A 16,776-nucleotide genomic window follows, 5' to 3' on the forward strand; every position below is an offset into this window, starting at 1 on the left:
CATACACACACACACACACAACTTATAGGAATACACAGTTTAACAGTTCTTTTTATCTCTTTCTGAGCTAACCATCTGAACCACCAGAGAAGCCCCTTACAAGCAGACACAATACATGTTTGTTTTATCTTTGCATTCCTTAGGGCTCAAGACCTATATAGAAGAGTAACAATTCTATAGAATTTTGGGGCTACTAGAATTTCATCTCTCCAGAGGACACTGTTAACTTGAGGAGTGCAAGCCGAGTCGGGGTGAGGGTTCCACTGGGAAGGTGATAAAGTAGGTTATAGATTACACAGATTTTCGAATCGAAGTATTAAAATATTAGCTAGCATCTGAAAATAATTCATTTGTTTTTCATTGGTGACTATTTCCTGATCTTTTTGCAAAATTCAAAAGACTGCAAATTCACCATTTAAAAATGATTTGTAGTGGGGAAGAAAAAAATCAGACAAAAGAAGATAATAGCATGTGTGTTAAGGTCTAAAAGTTTGGAAATTAACCACTAGAATCTCTTTCTTCAATCTGTTAATTATATTTTTAACTTCAACTCCATTGTCATTGTAGAATAGCTTTGAAGAAGTTCTATGAGTTTTAGGCTTCAGATTAATAACATTTCAGATAATTAGCAGAAGAATAGAGTAGCTTAATAGCTTTGGAAGCATGAGGCTTATAGAAAGGAATAAAAAAAAAAAAACTTTAGTTGAAATTGCCTTGGGGTCACACTAGTATTTAATCAATGTGTGAGGGTTAATGGTAATACGGTGAGGCTGGCTGGTTCAACAGACACAGAGTCTTCTTTGGAAGTACATATTTCAGTAGCAGATAATGCTTTCAAAGTTTGATAGCAATTTCCAGGAGTTTCCATTATTTTGAAATTAGAGACATAGATTATAACAGAGTGAAAATTAGTCCTACTTTAATGAACCTAGAGTAACAGTCCATTAAATTCAGAATCCTGGGGTCTGTAATTGATAATTTAAAAAACTTTAACCATCTACATGTTTAATAACATAAATGCTGGTTTCACTCAAAAAATAAAACAATGCTCTTATTTAAAGTGACAAAGCAACTGTGCTGGGCTGCTCCTGAGGAGGGGGAGTTGGATTCATTCTCACAGTCTTGCATCAGTACATTTACTGCTTAGAAATGACAGAGAGGTGGCATGCTGAGAAGCAAATAATTCACTTCCTGCTCCGCAAGTGACTTGGTGACAATGTGGGTTGCTCTGGAACCTTTAAAGACCTTTCCTTCCATTCAGCCTTGGTGCCAAACAGTCAGGAATCATATACTCTCTTCTGTCCTTCCTTCCTTACATGTGCATTTGGGCTCAGAATTATACCAAGGAGACATGTCACTGGAATTTTTTAATTGCATTTCAAAGCACTTACAGCTGACATGTTATGTGTTTACTAGTTCCGTGTATTTGTTGTCTGTCTTCCTCACCAGAAGGTAAGCTTCAAAAGGGAGGAACATTTATTTTTCATCATTGGTTTGTTAATTTTGCATTCTTTTATCCCCAGTACCTAGAACAATTTCCAGCATCTAGTAGGTGCTTAATGCTTCTTTATAGAATGAATAAATGAATTGATTTAGATCCTTGCTTTGTCCCAGTATCTCTTACACATATCACGGTCACTTACTGTGTCAGTCCTTCCTGGCATAAGAGTAAATATGCTCTCATGCGATCCTAGGTCTAGAAATGTCCTGTATGGACATGGAGCAATTTCTTAGTGTTTTATAAACAACCTCTTAAGTTTGTTTAGAGCACCACATAATAAACGTCTTATCCTTTCTCCTTTTGTGGTGGGGGGGTGTTCCTCTCTGACTTCTCTAGTCAGTTCCTACTGCTCAATATTTTCTCATGCCTCTGTCGGCTTCCCCTCACCCTTCCTATCTACCTCATGTGCACATCCAAGGTAGTCAGAGCCTGAAGTTGCCCTTAATGCCAGCCAGTATCTTGGGACATCTGATGCCCTTGCCTGGTTCCTGAAATTGTTGGTCTCCGAAGGATTATCTCCATTTTTGCCTTACAGTAAATAAATGTCCTTGTTCATGATCTAATCTTTCACCTACCATCAAATGTTACCACTACCCACAACTCTTACCCTCAAGCTTTGTGGTCATGGTTATCTTATTCAATTAGATTAAATTTTCACACCCTGTTTTGTATTTGGTTGATGGGCAATTCATCCTTATGGTCAGGCTTAGGCCCTCTGGGAATGGACAGCAGTTGACACTGTTGGCATTTTGTTGTTTATAAACAGTGACAACTTTAGTAAATACTGTATCTGAAGGTTATGAAAAGTCTGTCCTAGGTGAAGATAAAATACACAATATCTTATATAATGTTAATTAAATGATGCAAAAGGAAATTAACCAGACCCCAAATCTACCTCATATAAAATACATTAACCAATAGTAAATATTACTTATTTTGTGGTAAACATATAATGTATATGTGTGTGTGTGTGTGTATATATATATATATATATGTTACCACAAAAATATAAGAAGTTGACATATTAAAACTCAGCTCAGAGCATGTTATGCTCTTAGTTGAAAATCTTCAGCAACACTCCATTGCCCATGAGTTGATATCAAACCGCCATAGACCCAAGCAGAGCATCAGCCAGTCTACATCATCCTTCTGCTCTTCATTCATCAAATGAAGCCCCAGCCAAACTGTCCACTCCTTTTCCCTGTACACACTCAGAGTTCCCCTGCTCTATTTTTCTCCCTACTCTCCACATGGTCTGGTGAACTTTCCTATCAATCTCTAGCCAGAATAAAATTGAGTAAAATATCAGGTTTTTGGAGTAAAAGACCTGGGATCAAACCCGCGTCTTGTCATTGTGTGAGCCTGAGCAAGTTTTACCTCATTTGATTTTTTTTTTAATTTGTCAGTGGTTGACATGGTATCTACTCTGTAGGATTACTGCAAGAATGAATAATATAGGTAAGGTAAATACTTCAGTCTTTGATAAAAATGGTATCTTTTACCTAATTTCCTAAATACATTTTAAATTTTAAGCATTCTTTGCTGCCCTTATTTGAAGTAATGTAGAGGAAAAAGAATGGGTTTTGGATGCAAAAAAAAAAAAAAAAAAAAAGAGTACTTTTAATCCTGGCTTTTGCATTCACCTGTGATGTGCCTCAGTCAAGTATTAGGTTGGCCAAAGAGTTTGTTCATGTTTTTTCATAATATCTTAACTTATTTGAGCTCACTGACTTGTCTGTAGAAACTACCAGCCTGTACTTCATATTATTTAGCTTAATATTCTGAATGAAATGACATGCAAAAAAATGCCTGCCAGAGTTTCTTTCCTTTCCTTCTTTGCACACTTACTGCACTTTGTACATATATCTCTTATGACACTTGAAAAGTTCTAGTTTAACTGTGGACTTACACTAAGAAGATTTTACCTTTCTTTAGGATAAGAACTGAGTTGTTTTCATGTTTTTATCTTAATGCTTTGCTTTGAATATATATGCTAGAGGTCATTTTGTATATACATATAAGAAGTAAGCATTCACTCAGTATTGTCTGACTCTTTGCGACCCCATGGACTGTAGCCCTTCAGGCTTCTCTGTCTATGGAATTCTCCAGGCAAGAGTACTGGAGTGGGTTGCCATTAGAAGTAAGTAACATGTAACAATTATGACTAAATTTTGCTAAATGTACTTTATCAAATTAGAGGACAGCGTTCAAAATTCTGAGACCCAAGAAGTGTGAGCAAATATGTTTTAATGGAAGGAGAGCAAGGAGTGAAATTAATGACGGTTTTCCCACAAGGAAATTCTAAAGGGAGTCTAAAGTCACAGCACAATTGAAGAGGAACAAAAGAGGTGCAAGAGAAAGGGTGGTGAAGAATAAGATCCATGGTACTAAAGGCTACCAGGACCCTTGGTTTTCTTTAGCTACTGAAGCCCCATCTACTCCTCTGTTCTGTACTGTGCTTGGTCGCTCAGTTGTGTCTGACTCTTTGCAACCCCATGGACTGTAGCCCCGTCAGGTTTCTCTGTCCATGGGGATCTCCCAGGCAGGAATACTGGAGTGGGTTTCCATGACCTCCTCCAGTGGATATTCCTGACCCAGGAATCAAATCAAGGTCTCCTGCATTGCAGGCAGATTCTTTATCAGCTGAGCTAACAGGGAAGCCCCTTCTACTCCTCTAAACTTTACCAAAATGTCTTTGCTCTTTTTATGAAGGTGGCCTAATCCCACGGTGCCAGGCTAGGACAGGGGTTGAGATTGCCAGAAGCAGACTGAGGTGTGGATTGACAGGTGAGAGATTCATTAAGAAAATGCTTCGTGGGAAATTGGAAGAGAATAGGGAAAGCAGGGCTGGGGAGGGTTATGACATGGAAAATCTAAGCAAGGTACCATCTCAGGTAAATTTCTGAGAAAAAAAAAAAAAAAGCTTCATTCTGATCTTGTGAGGGCTTTCGGAAATGTTGTTATGCCTCCGTGTTGTTTTGACTTGAGGTGAGGGAGATATAAATTTCCAGGTGCTTCCTGATCCCTGTACAAGGCAGGCAAAGAAAGCTCTGGTAACCTGAGGGCAGTCCTCCGAAAAAAATTGCACAGGCTGAGTTTTGGACACAAAAACACAAAATGTGACAACTTCCTGCCCCTACCCTCACCCCCATATACACATCCAAGTTCTCTGGGCAGAGCATCAGCATTTTCTAAAACACCAGCTATGGTGAGTGAGAACTGTAATATTATTACCATTTATTACTACTACTGTGGGAATGAAGAACTCAGGTGCTTATCTTTTGCTGAGCCTGGTAGGCTGCACTCCATGGGGTCGCTAGAGTCGGACACGACTGAGTGACTTCACTTTCACTTTTCACTTTCATGCATTGGAGAAGGAAATGGCAACCCACTCCAGTGTTCTTGCCTGGAGAATCCCAGGGACGGGGAAGCCTAGTGGGCTGCCGTCTCTGGAGTCACACAGAGTCAGACACGACTGAAGTGACTTAGCAGCAGCAGCATGATTACTGTGAAGCTTGAATGTATGGCATCCATAATCAAAAACACCAAAGAGAAGACTGAGCACTCCTGGGAGGAATGCTTTTGAAATTGAAGAAAAGGATGTCTTTAGGCTGAGAGAATTCAGATGATTGCTATTCGAAATCTGGCATTTTAAGAATCAGTTCTCGTTTCATACATGACATTTCACATGTTTCAGTGCCATTCTTCCAAATCTTCCCACCCTCTCCCTCTCCCACAGAGTCCATAATCCTGTTCTATACATCAGTGTCTCTTTTGCTGTCTCGTATACAGGGTTATCGTTACCATCTTTCTAATCATGTATGAAACGAGATGCCAGTCCAGGTTCAATGCACGATGCTGGATGCTTGGGGCTGGTGCACTGGGACGACCCAGAGGGATGGTATGGGGAGGGAGGAGGGAGGAGGGTTCAGGATGGGGAACACATGAGAAATAAAGGAATAAAAAAAAAAAAAAAAGAATCAGTTCTGGAACACTAGGCCATTTAATATAGGCTTTGAATGTAGGCTTCAGAACCTTAAGATTCTATTCAACTTGTGACTCCCTTCAAGGCATGAATCGTCCGTGGGGCTTGGTCTGAAGTATCAATGCAAACTCCACAGTTGTTTAATTTACTTCAAGGGTACCTGCCCATTTTATTCACCCATTTTTTATAGCCTTACTCCAATTATTTACAGAAAGGATGTACTGTGAGCAGATGAAGGAGCAAATTGTGTTAGTGGCCTCATAGCTGAAGGAGTCCTTGTGAGTTAATACTGGCAGGAATGCTTCAGAGACACCAAAGAAGTTCAGACTTGTTTTGCAGCCTTTTTCTCTGTGCTTTAATTTTGAAGCAGAGCATTAATGTTGACATTTTTCAGTTGATAGGCATTTTTCTGAATATTCTTTGGGGATTTCAAAGTAGGCTCAGAAGGCTTTCTGAAGGATGGGAAAATGAAACTTTTATATTTTTTATTTCTATTGTAGCTATTCTTGAGAAAATTAGCTGTATGTCAAGACAACAGGACAAACAATGCATGATTATGTTCCTGAATCTCAAAGCACCCTTCTGACAAAGTGTGTTCTGTATCATTCATCCATGTGCCCCCCAAATGATTCATTTTTTTTAAATGGTACTACCCAAGATTAGCTAGAATAAATCAATAATATTAGCCTTCATGAAAATCTATAATGTTAAAGACATATTTCTTCTTCTAGGGAAGCAGTAAAATGGAATAGCTTATAACTCTCCAAAGGTGGAATTTTCATGCTGACAAGTTGACAAGCTCCTTAAAGAATCAGTAGAGTTGGACTTCCCCGGTGGTATACAGTGGATAAGAATCTACCTGCCAGTGCAGGCGACATGGGTTCAATCCCTGGTCTTAGAAGATTCCACATCCTGCAAGGCACCTAAGCCCATGCTTCAGAACTTCTGAGCCTGAGCTCTATAGCCCGTGAGTCACAACTGCTGAAGCCCATGCACCCAGAGCCTGTGCTCGGCAACAAGAGAAGGCGCTGTGAGGAGAAGCCCACACACGATAACCAAGAGTAGCCTTTGCTCTCCACAACTAGAGAAAGCCCATGTGCAGCAACAAAGACCCAGCACAACCAAAATTTAAAAAATAGATAAATTATATTAGAAAAATCAGCGGAGTATATTGTAAAAACCCCACCTGTACAAGGTTCTTGGGATTGTTAAAGCTCAGGCTTAGCACCTAACACCTAAAAAATGAAAGATTTAGCCATGCGTGAACCAAAATAAAAAGTGTACCCTTTAGCTGTGGACTCAGACTCCACATAACAAGCATATAAATTCATTCCCATGTGAGACAATCATTCCCAAAAGAGCTAAGAGCAAATGATTTCTTTCTTTATGCTCATGACTTTGGGACATGGTTTCAACATTTAGTTACTTCTGTCTTTTTCCTTAGCAAATTGTTTACAAAATCACATTTGTCAGAAGGAAAATAATTTCCATAATGCAAAGAGCTTATGGCAAGAAATCAGGTGGATATAAACATTGAAGAACTCATCCTACTCCCTCTTCAGGAGAACAATATTTAGGGGTGAAGACATTTGTAATTCTCGTATTATTGGGGGTACCCGAGAAGCAAAGGAGAAAAGGAAAGATATAAACATCTGAATACAGAGTTTCAACGAATAGCAAAGATATAAGAAAGCCTTCCTCATCAATCAATGCAAAGAAATAGAGGAAAACAACAGAATGGAAAAGACTAGAGATCTCTTCAAGAAAATTAGAGATACCAAGGGAACATTTCATGCAAAGATGAGCTCGATAAAGGACAGAAATGGTATGGACCTAACAGAAGCAGAAGATATTAAGAAGAGGTGGCAAGAATACACAGAAGAACTGTACAAAAAAGATCTTCACGACCCAGATAATCATGATGGTGTGATCATTGACCTAGAGCCAGACATCCTGGAATGTGAAGTCAAGTGGGCCTTAGAAAGCATCACTACGAACAAAGCTAGTGGAGGTGATGGAATTCCAGTGGAGCTATTTCAAATCCTGACAGATGATGCTGTGAAAGTGCTGCACTCAATATGCCAGCAAATCTGGAAAACTCAGCAGTGGCCACAGGACTGGAAAAGGTCAGTTTTCATTCCCATCCCAAAGAAAGGCAATGCCAAAGAATGCTCAAACTACCGCACAATTGCACTCATCTCACACACTAGTAAATTAATGCTCAAAATTCTCCAAGTCAGGCTTCAGCAATATGTGAACCAGGAACTTCCAGATGTTCAAGCTGCTTTTAGAAAAGGCAGAGGAACCAGAGATCAAATTGCCAACATCCACTGGATCATGGAAAAAGCAAGAGAGTTCCAGAAAAACATCTATTTCTGCTTTATGGACTATACCAAAGCCTTTGCCTGTGTGGATCACAATAAACTGTGGAAAATTCTTCAAGAGATGGGAATACCAGACCACCTGACCTGCCTTTTGAGAAACCCGTATGCAGGTCAGGAAGCAACAGTTAGAACTGGACATGGAACAACAGACTGGTTCCAAACAGGGAAAGGGGGTCGTCAAGGGTGTATGTTGTCACCCTGCTTATTTAACTTCTATGCAGAGTACATCACGAGAAACACTGGGCTGGAAGAAGCACAAGCTGGAATCAAGATTGCCAGGAGAATTATCAATAACATCACATATGCAGATGACACCAGCCTCATGGCAGAAAGTGAAGAGGAACTCAAAAGCCTCTTGATGAAAGTGAAAGAGGAAAGTGAAAAAGTTGGCTTAAAGCTCAACATTCAGAAAACGAAGATCATGGCATCTGGTCCCATCCCTTCATGGCAAATAGATGGAGAAACAGTGGAAACATTATCAGACTTTATTTTTCTGGGCTCCCAAATCACTGCAGATGGTGATTGCAGCCATGAAATTAGAAGACACTAACTCCTTGGAAGGAAAGTTATGACCAACCTAGATAGCATATTCAAATGCAGAGACATTACTTTGCTAACAAAGGTCCATCTAGTCAAGGCTATGGTTTTTCCAGTGGTCATGTATGGATGTGAGAGTTGGACTGTGAAGAAAGCTGAGCACCGAAGAATTGATGCTTTTGAACTGTGGTGTTGGAGAAGACTCCTGAGAGTCCCTTGGACTGCAAGGAGATCCAACCAGTCCATCCAAAAGAAGATCAGTCCTGAGTGTTCATTGGAAGGACTGATGCTGAAGCTGAAACTCCAATTCTTTGGCCACCTCTTGCAAAAAGTTGATTTATTGAAAAAGACCCTGATTCTGGGAGGGATTGGGGGCAGGAGGAGAAGGGGACGACAGAGGATATCACGGCTGGATGGCGTCACTGACTCGATGGACGTGAGTCTGGGTGAACTCCGGGAGTTGGTGATGGACAGGGAGGCCTGGCATGCTGCGATTCATGGGGTCACAAAGAGTCGGACACGACTGAGCGACTGAACTGAACTGAACTGATACATTTGTAATTGTCATATCTTCTTGATATATTGATTCTTTCATCTTTATGGCATGTCTCTCTTTGTCTCTAGAAATAATTCTTACAAGAAATACAAGTCATTTTCTGCAATATTCATATAGCCACTTCAGTTAGTTTATGGAGACAATTTGTAGGGTATACATTTTTTTCTATCATTTCAGCCTATTTGTGTCTTTGAATATAAAATGTATCTTTATAGATAGCATGTAGGAAAGTCAGGTTTTTTTTATATCAAGTCTAAGAATCTCAGCCTTATTATTGAAGTGATTAGTCCATTCACATTTAATGTAGTTACTTATATTGCTGGGTTTACATCTGTCATTTTGGTGTTTATTTTCCATATTTATTCTTTTTTTTCTTTTATTGTTGTTGTTCTCTGTTTTCCCATACTGCTTCATTTGCTGTTAGACAAATACTTCTAAATGCACCGGGTTAATTCCTCTATTAGTTTTTAAAACTATAATTTGAAATTATTAGTTCCATGATGGCTGTTCTCCAGATCACATATTTGATTTTTATGTTTTTGTCGTTGTTGTTTCTGTGTCAGTTCCTCCTGTATTTTATTATTTTACATTAAACACATATTTTAAGTATCATTTTAACTTCTCTATTGATTTAAAGAATTTCTGAATTATTTGATAAGAGAAATTAAAAACTAGTTAAAAAAAAGGAATTGAATGGAAACTGTAGAGTTTAAAAGTACAAAAGCCAAAAAGAGAGAAACAGAGAACCTTTTAGTAGTGCTGATTACCAAATACAAAACAGCTGACAAAAAGCAAACAGCGAGTATGAAGTGTGATCAATATCAGATATTATCTAACCTGAACCAAAATGAAGAGAACAACATCAAACACAGTAAAGTACATGTAACGTGAATCACATAAAGAAGGAGAAAGGAAAAATGTTTGAAGAAATAATAGCTGACAATTTTAAAATTTGATAAAAAAATTAATATATAGATCAAGAGTCTTAACAATCTGTAAGCAGTATATATTCAAAGAAAATCACACTTAGGCTCATAATTGGGGAGGTTGCTTTAGAGTTTTGCATTTATTTTGTTAAATTTATTCATAAGTAAGTTACTTTAGGGGGGATATTCTAAATGGAATTATTTTCTTAGTTTTATACTGTTCCTTGCTAGTGTACAAGAATAAAATTTTGTATGTTTATATATTAAAAACATACATAATGGCACCCCACTTCAGTACTCTTGCCTGGAAAATCCCGTGGATGGAGGAGCCTGGTAGGCAGCAGTCCATGGGGTTGCTAGCAGCAACAGCAGCTAGCAACTTAGCAGCAGCAGCATATATTACTCATAAATTTACTGAACAAACTTATTAGTTCTAATGGTTTTTAGTGGATTCCTTAGGACTTTTTAATATACTGCTACTGCTAAGTCACTTCAGTCGTGTCCGACTCTGTGCGACCCCATAGCTAGCAGCCTACCAGGCTTCCCCATCCCTGGGATTCTCCAGGCAAGAATACTGGAGTGGGTTGCCATTTCCTTCTCCAATGCATGAAAGTGAAAAGTGAAAGTGAAGTCGCTCAGTCGTGTCCGACTCTGTGCGACCCCATGGACTGCGGCCTATCAGGCTCCTCCGTTCATGGGATTTTCCAGGCAAGAGTACTGGAGTGGGGTGCCATTGCCTTCTCCATTTTAATATACAGGATCCTGTAATCTACACATATAATTTTAGTTCTTCTGTTCAAATATGGAGACGTTTATTTGTTTTTCTTGCCTAATGGCCACAACATTTTACTTTTTTGATTTCTATGTCTCATATTTTTCTTGCTTCTTCTTTATTGCTTTCTTTAAAGTTTAGTGATTGTTTTCTAGTGTAACTTCTCAATTTCTTTAATGACTTTTATTATATTTGTTGAGTTATCTTCTTAATGGTTGTTCTAGGACTTACCACATATAACAACATCAGAATCTACTACATATTTATACTAAGTTGATACTCCAGTTAATAGTGTTTATATATATATATATATATAATTTATCTATTTTATAAACCCAAAAATACATTGTTATAATTATTACTTAATATAATTTTATGTCTTTTACAGAAGATGAGGGAAGAAATCCCAAGTACATATATAGAGAGCTTGTTGTATTAAACATGCTAATTATAATTTCTACCTCTCCTCATTTGTTCTTCTCAATTCAGTTTGATCTCTGAGGCCTTTTTCTCACTCTGTTACAACTTTGCCCCCTTTCTCATCTTTCAGTCTTTTATTTTGTATTCTGGCTAAATTCTAACATAAAAATGTATTACTGTACCAATGAATAGGTGAAGTTATTTCATGTAGAAAAAGTACAAGATATGAAGTTATTTCACTTATCTATGGAAAGTATCTTTAAATAATTATGAAATAATTGTATATATGTATTCATACACATATAATTACAAAGTAGCAATGGTGGCTGTATATAAAACCAACATCCAAAATGATTTAGTTTCTATTCAAGGGGGATAAGAGGACTACAGGAGAGACTTAAGGCATGAATAGTAATAGTCCTACTTTTTGCTATATTCAGTTGAGCACATGAAGACATTACAGGTAATTTTGTTCATCTGAATTTAAAGTAGTAAGATTAATTAGTGATTAATTAAAAAAGGATAGCCACAATCATGCAATCTAAGAAAGTATTCTAGGAACTAATGTGAAACTAATACAGAAAAGATAATGAATTCAATAATTTGAAAGAATGGCACTATGAAAGATTTGATCTCCTTTTATAGCCCTAAGGAAATAGAAGAACAAATGGAGGAAGTTATAGGACTCAAGTTTCAGCTTGAGAAGAGGGAGAGTATTTTTAACATATGAAGATAGTTATATATCACAATATTACATTAATCCGGGTCTATGCTGGATGGCATCACTGACTCGATGGATGTGAGTCTGAGTGAACTCCGGGAGTTGGTGATGGACAGGGAGGCCTGGCGTGCTGCGATTCATGGGGTCGCAAAGAGTTAAACATGACTGAGCGACTGAACTGAACTGAACTGATGCCCCAACCACTAATGCTAAAGAAGCTGAATGGTTCTACAAAGATGTAGAAGACCCTCTAGGACTAACATCAAAAAAAAGACATGTTTTTTATCAGAGAGGATGGGAATGCAAAAGTAGGAAGTCAAGAGATACCTGTAGTAACAGGCAAGTTTGGCCTTGGAGTACAAAATGAAGCGGGATAAAGGCTAATAGAGTTTTGCCAAGAGAATGCACTGGTCATAGCAAACAGCCTCTCCCAACAACACAAAAGACAACTCTAAACATGGACATAATTAGATGATCAATACCAAAATTATATTGATTATATTATTTGCAGTCAAGATGGAGAAGCTCTATACAGTCAGCAAAAATAAGACTAGGAGCTGACTTGTGGCTCAGATCATGAACTCCTTATTGCAAAATTCAGACTTAAATTGAAGAAAGTAGGGAAAACCACTAGGCAGTTCAGGTCTGATCTATATCAAATCCTGTACAATTAGACAGTGGAAGTGACAGATTCAGGGGATTAGATCTGATAGACAGAGTGCCTGAAGAACTACAGATGGAGGTTCATGATACTGTACAGGAAGCTGTGATCAAAACTGTTTCCAAGAAGAAGAAATGCAAAAAGACACAATGATTGTCTGAGGAGGCCTTACAAATAGTTGAGAAAAGAAGAGAAGTGAAAAGCAAAGGAGAAAAGGAAAGATATACCCATTTGAATGCAGAGTTCCAAAAAAAAAAAAAGCAAGGAGATACAAAAAGCCTTCCTAAGCCAACAATGCAATGAAATAGAGGAAAACAATAGAATGGGAAAGACTAGCAATCTCTTTCAGAAAATTAGAGATATCAAGGAAATATTTCATGCAAAGATAGGCACAATAAAGGACAGAAATGGTATGGACCAATCAGAAGCAGAAGACATTAAGAAGAAGTGGCAAGAATACACAGAAGAACTATACCAAAAAGATCTTCACGACCCAGATAACCAGGATGGTATGATCACTCACCTACAGCCAGTCATCTTGGAATGAGAAGTCAAGTTGGCCTTAGGAAGCATCATTGCAAACAAAGCTAGTGGAGATGATGGAATTCCAGTTGAGCTGTTTCAAATCCTAAAAGATGAAGCTCCTGAAGTGCTGCACCCAATATGTCATCAACTTTTGGAAAACTCAGCAGTGGCAACAAGACTGGAAAATGTTAATTTTCATTCCAATCCCAAAGAGAGGCAATGCCAAAGAATATTCAAACTACCACACAATTGTACTTGTCTCACGTGCTAGAAAAGTAATGCTCAAAATCCTCTAAGCCAGTCTTCAACAGTATGTGAACTGAGAACTTCCAGATGTTCAAGCTGTATTTAAAAAGTCAGAGGAACCAGAGACCAAATTGCCAACATCTGCTGGGTCATTGAAAAAACAAGAGAATTCTAGAAAAAAAAAAAATCTACTTCTGCTTCATTGACTACACTAAAGACTTTGTGTGGATCACAACAAACTGGAAAATTCTTAAAGAGAAGGGACTACCCACCTGAGAGCAGGACAAGAAGCCAGAGTTAGAATTGTACATGGAACAACAGACTGGTTCAAAATTGGAAAAGGAATATGTTAAGGCTGTATATTGGCACCCTGTTTATTTAACTTATATGCAGAGTACATCATGCGAAATGCCAGGCTGGATGAAGCACAAGCTGGAATCAAGATTGTTGAGAGAAATATCAATAACTTCAGATATGTGGATGACACCACCCTTATGGCAGAAAGTGAAGAAAAACTAAAGAGCCTCTTGATGAAGGTGGAAGAGGAGAGTGAGAAACCTGACTTAAAATGCAACATTCAGAAAGCAAAGATCATGGCATATGGTCCCATCACGTCATGGCAAATAGATGGGGAAACAATGGAAACAGTGACAGACTATTTTATTGTGCTACAAAATCACTGTAGATGGTAACTGCAGCCATGAAATTAAAAGACGCTTGCTCCTTGTAAGAAAAGCTATGACAAACTTAGACAGTGTATTAAAAAACAGAGATTACTTGCCAACAAAGGTCCATCTAGTCAAGGCTATGGTTTTTCCAGGAGTCATGTATGGATGTGAGAGTTGGGCTATAAAGAAAGCTGAACACTGAAGAATTGATGCTTTTGAACTGCGGTGTTGGAGAAGACTCTTGAGAGGCCCTTGGACTGCAAGGAGATCCAACCAGTCAATCCTAAAGGAAATCAGTCCTGAATATTTATTGAAAGAACTGATGCTGAAGCTGAAACTCCAATTATTTGGCCACCTGATGCGAAGAACTGACTCATTGGAAAAGACCCTGATGCTGGGAATTATTGAAGGCAGGAGGAGAAGGGGACAACAGAGGATGAGATGGTTGGTTGGCATCACCAACTTGATGGACATGTGTTTGAGCAAGCTCTGGGAGTTGGTGATGGACAGGGAAGCCTGGCGTGCTGCAGTCCACGGGGTCACAAAGTATTGGACATGACCGAGCAACCGAACTGAACTGTACTAAAGGTTGCTGTTATTGTTATTTAGCCGCTAATTCGTATCCAACTCTTTTGCAAACCCATGAACTGTAGCCCACCAGGTTCCTCTGTCCGTGGAATTCTCTAGGTAAGAAAACTGGAGTGCGTAGCCATTTCCTTCTTCAGGGGATCTTCCCAAATCAAGGATCAAACCCATATCTCCTGTGTCTCCTGCACTGGCAGGAAGATTCTTTACCATTGAGCCACCAGGAAAGCCCAGGTGGTGGCGTTATGGAGCAAATTTTGTGCCCCTCAATTCTGAAATTCACATGTGGAAGCTATAACCCCTAGTGTGGCTATGTTTGAGATGGCACCTCTGACAAAGTAATTAAGAGTAAATGAGATTGTAAAGGTGAGGCCATGAATTAATATGATTGGTGTCCTTGTAAAAAGAGGCTCTCTCTTCATCTCTCCCCCTCTCTCTTTTCTTCATGCGTCTACCATGCACACACATCAGGAAAAGGCCAAATGAGGATGTAGACAGAAGCAACTATCTAAAGCTAGGAAGAGAGTCCTCACCAGAAACCAACCATGCCAAACCTTGATTTGGGACTTCTAACCTACAGAAATATAAGGAAAATTAATTTCTTTTGTTTAAGCCACCCATTCTTTGGTATTTTGTTTTGGTTGCCCAAGTAGCTGACACAGACCTCAGGCCACTGGGGGACAGGCTGCAAATCTCTCACCCATAGGACTCTAAGGGGGTTATCAGAGGCTTCAGGGAGAGAGGTAGGGAATGACTCACTTGATTAGTTGAATCTTATAGAATCTTTTCAAATGCGATGCCCCTTTAAAATTCTGTTATGTTTCCTGCATTCTCCAAAAAAATTTCAAAAACCAAAAACTTCTAACCACTAGCTTTCACTGCATAGGAAGTGTTTGAAATGTTTTCTTCCTCATTTTAGTGCTTAGAGACATAGATTATGAAAAGGACAAGGATACAGATAAAAGTTCTGTAGCCACATAACAAATGCTAGGAAGTGAGGACCAAAATTAATTACAAAGAACTTCAGAGAATCTAAAGTTAGAAAGTCAGGATGGTTTTCCATCATACTTTATTTCCTTTTAGCTCTATGTTTGTGTGTGTGTGCGCGTGTGTGTGTGTGTGTGAATGTTGACCTGAAGTTGAGATATGGATTACAATTGACATCCTCTTATAATCACTTTGGGGTAGGTGGCAGTTGTGACATAGTTTCATTGTTTTTGGACGTATTTAGATACACCTATATATTTTTCTCCCTTTTAATGGAGTAATATAACCTGTTGTCACAAACCATGTTAAGTGTAATTGCCATTGAAAATGTCTGTAAAGAATTACCGCATGATTTGGCATTAAATGAAAAAGTTACTATCTACTCAGGAAGGCATGAAAAATGATCAATGGGGGTAAATTTGATATTTGTGAAACAAATATTCATAACTAGAAAAAGGACTATAATTCATCATTTTCTTGCAAAGCAGCAGCCAAATGTTCATAGCATCTCAGGGTAAAAGATATCTGCAAGAAGCTGTTAAATTTTTGTTTTTAAGATCAGTAGTAGAATATTGCTCACCACAGTGTAGCAAAAGTCAGAAGCTTTTCCCAAAACTCCAGAGTAGAGGAAGAGTTAGTGTGACTATTTCCTGCATTAATTAGGACAGTTGTTAAAACACTGAGTTATCCTTTTATTGGCACTATTTTTTCCTTATTGTTGGTATAGATATAAAACAATGGTGTAGCTTACAGTGAATGGCTTAAGGTAAGTGAAATACAATAAAATAAACCCAACCAAAGAATTGTGCAGTTCAAAAGTTAGTCTGTTTGGTTTTTGTAGTGTTATTTTATGCTATATAGTGTAGTGAGTAGAAAGTTTTTGATTCTTTTGAGGAATAATATTCTTCTTGTGAAAAGCCATGACAAGGCTTTTTGCTTGTTGAATTTAACACCGGTTTAACCACATATGTTTCTCACATGTGGAAAAAAAAATCTATGAACAGCCAGTACACTTCTGCAAGATTAAACCAAGTTTGAAGATGCTCAATTTCTTCATTCAAAAAGATATCCTGGATTTCCCATTTGAATTGGTTTCATAAATATAACTGCCATAAAATAGGGTCATACATACAGTTGTTTGAGGCAGTTAAACCTGTAATTTATTGTTGTGCAAAGTTCAATATCTAATCTATTGCTGTTGTAGAACTTATTTAGCCATATGTTCATTTAGGAGCAGCCTTGAAATTTCATTTCAGTAAACTTCAGAAGGGTGATGGCAAGCAAAGTTTTGCTTGTCATTGA

The sequence above is a fragment of the Bos indicus genome, chromosome 24 (assembly GCF_029378745.1).
Source record: "Bos indicus isolate NIAB-ARS_2022 breed Sahiwal x Tharparkar chromosome 24, NIAB-ARS_B.indTharparkar_mat_pri_1.0, whole genome shotgun sequence".
In the NCBI taxonomy this organism is placed as follows: Eukaryota; Metazoa; Chordata; class Mammalia; order Artiodactyla; family Bovidae; genus Bos; species Bos indicus.